The 5334-nt window shown below is 39.3% G+C and overlaps 1 non-coding gene across 1 annotated transcript; it reads right to left on the reverse strand.

Moving 5' to 3' along the window:
• Window positions 1-5263: 5263 nt before the first annotated feature.
• MIR8041B (microRNA MIR8041b) lies at window positions 5264-5334 on the reverse strand. The gene has a single exon (NR_127204.1). It is a non-coding gene; the product is annotated as a microRNA MIR8041b (primary transcript).

Consider the following 5334-nt stretch of genomic DNA (forward strand, 5'->3'; position numbering starts at 1 on the left):
GATTGGGGCATTTGTAACTTTGAAAGGTTGAAATGAGAAGCTAACGGTGTACTTACAGCCTTGCTCATATGCATATTGAATCTCTCAACAATCTTTTCGATGTACCTCTTTTGATAAAGATGTACAACACCGTCTTCTTTTGAAATCTCCATTCCAAGGATTTTATTTGCAACTCCCAAATCCTTCATGTCAAATTCCTTGCTCAACAATTTCTTCAAAATATTTATCTCTGTGATGTTAGCAGCAATAAGCATATCATCAACATACAACAATAGATAAATCATAGAGTTACCAGACATCTTCTTGTGATACACACAACTATCAAATGCACTCCTCGAAAATCCATGTGTAGTCATGAATGCATCAAACCTCTTGTACCACTGTCTAGGGGATTGCTTCAAACCATACAAAGACTTCTTCAGTTGGCATACGTGATCTTCTTTTCCTTCAGCTACGAAACCTTCAAGCTGATCCATATAGATTGTCTCTTCTAGATCACCATGTAAGAAAGTTATGACATCAAGTTGTTGAACCTCTAAATCAAATTGTGCAACCAATGCTAGTAACACGCGAATTGAGCTATGTTTCACGACTGGAGAGAAAATCTCATGGTAGTCAATTCCTTCCTTCTGGCTAAAACCTTTGCAACCAATCTCACATTGAACCTAGCATCTTCTACTTCTGGAATACCTCATTTCTTTCTATAGACCCATTTGCATCCAACTGTCCTCTTCCCCTTTGTCTTTTTAACTAAGACCCATGTCTCATTTTTGTGAAGAGACTCCATCTCTTCCATCATGGCTAACTTCCATTGTGCATCATCTTTGCAAGAAGTTGCTTCAACATACGAGGAGGGCTCGAGATCCTTAATCTCTTCTTCTGCAGCTACGAATGTATATACAATCAGATTTTCTTCCTCTATAAGACGTTCCAGTTTCCGTATCTGCCTTTTGTCTCTTCCCTTCGCAATTGTGTATAGTTCTTTGACAACAAGTTCTTGAAGATCTGCATCTTTTGACTCATCAATTTGAGTCTCTTGATCCCGTTCCTTGGTAAGCTCCACCGATAGCTCCACCTGCTCGTTGTTCTTGTTTCTTGATAACTCCACAGAAACTTTACGAGGATAAAGTATAGATGACTCATCAAAGGTAACATCTCTACTAACTACAAATTTGAGTAAGGACAAACACCAAAAGTTTTGTACCCCTTTTTACTCCATCTACATACCCTACGAATATGGCCTTCTTAGTCCTTGGTTCAAGCTTTCCTTCATTAACATGATAATAAGTTGGACACCCAAATATTCGCAAGTATGAATAGTTAGATTCAGCACCTAACCAGACCTTATTCGGAGTCTTAAAGTCAATCGTTGATGCTAGAGATCGATTGACAATATGAGAAGCAGTATGAACTGCTTCAGCCCAAAATACTTTGGACATTCTGGCTTGTAAGAGCATAAAATGAGCCTTCTCAAGAAGAGTCCTGTTCATTCTCTCGGCAACTCCATTCTGCTATGGTGTGTGACTGACCATCTTATGTCTTGTGATCCCATGAACCTTGCAGAAATCATTGAACTCTTCACTGCAAAACTCCAAGTCATTGTTTGTGCGAAGATACTTGATTTTTATCTCCATTTGATTTTCAACCAAAATCTTCCACAATTTAAATGCTTCAAAAACATCACTTTTTGCCATCAAGAAAAGCACCCAAACCTTTCGTGAAAAATCATCAATGAATGTGAGAAGAGACCTGTAACATCTCGCAATTTGAAATAACTAGGAAGAAGCTAATAATTGGAAATAGTCATTTTTGGAAAGAATGAAAATCTGGAAATTTGTTTAAGTTAGGAAAAGTTGAGTTTTGGTCAACTTCAAACAGACATAACTCATATCTCAGGATGATTTAGTGTACTTCCAAATATGGTTGGCAAGTTCTTGGAATGATCTTTCCAACGCCGCTGAGTTTGCGCGATTCCGAGTTCGTATGAGTAAGTTATCCCCTTTGGAAATTGGGCTGTTCGAATAAGGAAAGTCTAGAAGCCGGATTTTGGAAGGGTAATTTAGTCTTTTCCTTACCTAATTATTCTAATTCGTTTTTAGGAGTTAATTGGGGTAAAATCATATTTTTAGTCAGTTTTAGAAAAAAGTTGAATTCACGCTAGGGCTTGGAGAAAAGAGAAAAGAGGAGAAAAGAGAAGGAAGTTCAAGATTCGTCGAGATTTGGCTTGTGGATTTCGTCGGGGGTGATCCCTACAAGGTATGTGAGATCACATGGCATTGGGTTAGTTCACCCACGCGCCAATCATGATTCAATTCAGCGAAATATGTGTGATTTGAAAGTAAATCCTTTGAGTTCTTGATGAAATTCGTTTGAATTCTTGTGGGTTGTTTTGTTGAAGTTTCTTGCAATTTGATTCATGTTTTCGGGTATAATTTCAGTTTGAATCTATCATATATTGAGGGTATAAATGATCCTAAGTGTTTGGGAAAGAACCATTGAAGTTGAGAGGGTTTAGAGTTGAAAAATGGAGAAGAAAAGTCGTCAAACACCTGGGGAAGGGAGTGGGGTGTCGCGCCAGCCAGCACGCCCCAAAGCAATCCCTGAATGTGGGGTGACGCGCCAGCCAGAGCTCCCCAACTTGTTCTCTGAATGTTGAGGGCTGGCGCCCCGCGCCTCTCAGAGCTCCAGAGACACCAGTTCTTCCCATTCTTCCCCCATCTTTTCGTACTTGTTCCTTAGCAATGTACCTATGTTTTCTAGTTGATTCCAACACTCTAAGGTGCATCTAAACATCATGAAATCATCCATAAACATGAGATCATGAACCTTGAATCCATAATCCAATTCAAGGAAAGTTAGGATCTAAGTCAAGGAAAGTCAAGAGCCAAGTCTAGGAAGTTCTCAGAGTCTTTTCAAGAAGTCTTTTGCAAATGTTTTTAACCTTGTTTTAAGACTTAAAGTTCAATTTGAGTAAAGAGCAAAGAGTATAGATTGAAGTTCATTTCTTCAAAAAGTATATGGGGACTAAGTATTCCCAAAGAGATTTAAAATGTTTTCACATTTAAAATAAGAACGGAAGCTAAGATTTCCAAAGAGCCTTCGGGCTAGTTTTTAGAAAAGAGTAATCGCTTTCTAAATAAAAGCAAGAGGGGAAACTTTGATTTCCAAGATAGCCTTTGAGCTAAGTTTTTGAGCACTAATCTCAAATCACAAAAGAAGTATGTTTTTAAACACAAAGAGCTAATATAATATAATATTTTTGGGAGTAGTATTGAGCACCGATGGGGAAGAGTTCATACAACTATCAGCCCCCTTAAACCATGTAGCCATCATGGGTAGAAAAGGGTCATACTTTTTAGATGAATCCTTTTTGCATAGACTAGTGGATCCACTTAGTAATTCAGGTCATATACCTTTGGCCGGGTATAGGATGCGCTGGCAGCGTGAGTAAGATCGTTGTATCATCACAATAGCTCGTATGTGATGGTCGTCGGTTAGAGAAACTTCCACAGTAGTAATTGCATGGTTCCTCAAGGGGTTCTGCTTAGTATGAATGGGGGTATGAGACTTCATTCATGCATTGCACAAGTAGACCTTGAAAGGGAGCATGGTATGTCTTTTTGATATTATGATTATGAGTTGACATCATGTTTTAAATAATTTTCTTTATATTTGCACTTGTTTTAAACTGCTTTATAATGAAATGAGTTCAGTTAACTATTCATGAGTTGAGAAGAGCCAAGGTAAGTGTTTCTTTCAGAATCTCTTTCAAGCCTATGTTGTTTTAGCATTCCAACTCGCATACTCGTACATTCAATGTACTGATGTCAGTTGGCCTGCATCGTCTTATGATGCAGACACATGTAACTAGGATCGATATTCCAGTGCACCGTTGATCCAATGAGCAGTTCAGAGTCAGTCAGTGAGCCTTCTTGCATTCCGGAGGATCTATTTTCATAGCTTTCTAGTTAGTTCATTACGATGTTGTGGGGTTTGTCCCAACATCCATCTCAGTTGTTTTAGAGGCTTCATAGACAGTCAAATGTTAGTCCTTTGAGTCTTTCCATTATCATTTCTTATTGATAAGACTTGGGTTACCGCTTTTGGCCAAGTTGAATGTTTAACCTTTAAGCATTCTCAATTATCTTAGTATTCAGTTCAGTTAAGCACTATTGATCTTTATTAATATGCATATTGTCTTCCGCTGAGTTAAGTAAGCCAGGCCAAGGGTTCGCTTGGGCCAGCAATGGTCTTCGAGTGCCAGTCCCGCCCATGGTGTAGGCTCGGGGCATGACAATACTTATTTCCTCCCTTCGATGGAAGCTTAGAGAGACCCATAAATCCGAATGGATGTAGTCTAGCACCCCTCCCGTCTTGTGCTTGCCAGTGCTGAAGCTGACCTTTTTCTGCTTCCCTAAGACTTAGTGCCCACAAAATTCAAGTGTGCTGATCTTCTCACCATTCAAAAGGTTGTGATTGCTCAACATCTCCAATCCTCGTGTGCTCATATGGCCTAATCTCATGTGCCATAATTTTGCCTTGTCATCATTAGATAACTGCACTGTAGATGCATTTACAGAGCCAATAATGGTGCTTCCCACAAGTGTGTAGAGGCAATCCTTCTGCTTGGCCTTCAACATGACTAAAGACCCTTTAGTCACTTTCATGGTTCCCCCTTCACTCATGTACTTGTAGCCTTGTTTATCCAAAGTACCCAAGGAGATCAAATTTTTCTTCAGATTAGGAACATGACGGACTTCTGTAATAGTCCTCACAGTTCCATCATGGCAGCAAACACGAACTGAACCAATGCCAACTATTTTACAAGTTGCATTAGTGCCCATTAATATGGTTCCTCCTCTTATTTCATAACTGCTGAACCAATCTCTTCGGAATGTCATATGCAGAGTATATACAACCAGAGTGTAACACCCATTTGTTGTCATACACTCCACTATTGCATGATGTTGTTAGTTCATAATCATCATCAGAATCATGTACTTGCTCAACAATGGATACATCGCCTTTTCTTTGGACTTTAACATAGGGCAATCTCATTAAAAGTACCCCTTCTTGTGATAGCCCCAACACTCCGCATTTTTTTGTTCACACGAGACTTTGATTTGTACTTCGATTTGCTCATTCCTTGTTGGCTAGTACGACCTCTCACAAAGAGCCCACTAGCTTCGTCACATTTGTCTCCTTCAAAATGCATCCGCACATCACAAGAGTTAAGTGCTTGCCGCACTTGCTCAAGAGTGATAGGCTCTTTGCTATACATCATTGAATTCTCAATATCACGATATTTTGAAGTCAATGAAAATAGCAAAGCAC

Source organism: Solanum tuberosum, unplaced genomic scaffold, assembly GCF_000226075.1.
Source record: "Solanum tuberosum cultivar DM 1-3 516 R44 unplaced genomic scaffold, SolTub_3.0 scf00130, whole genome shotgun sequence".
Classification (NCBI taxonomy): Eukaryota; Viridiplantae; Streptophyta; class Magnoliopsida; order Solanales; family Solanaceae; genus Solanum; species Solanum tuberosum.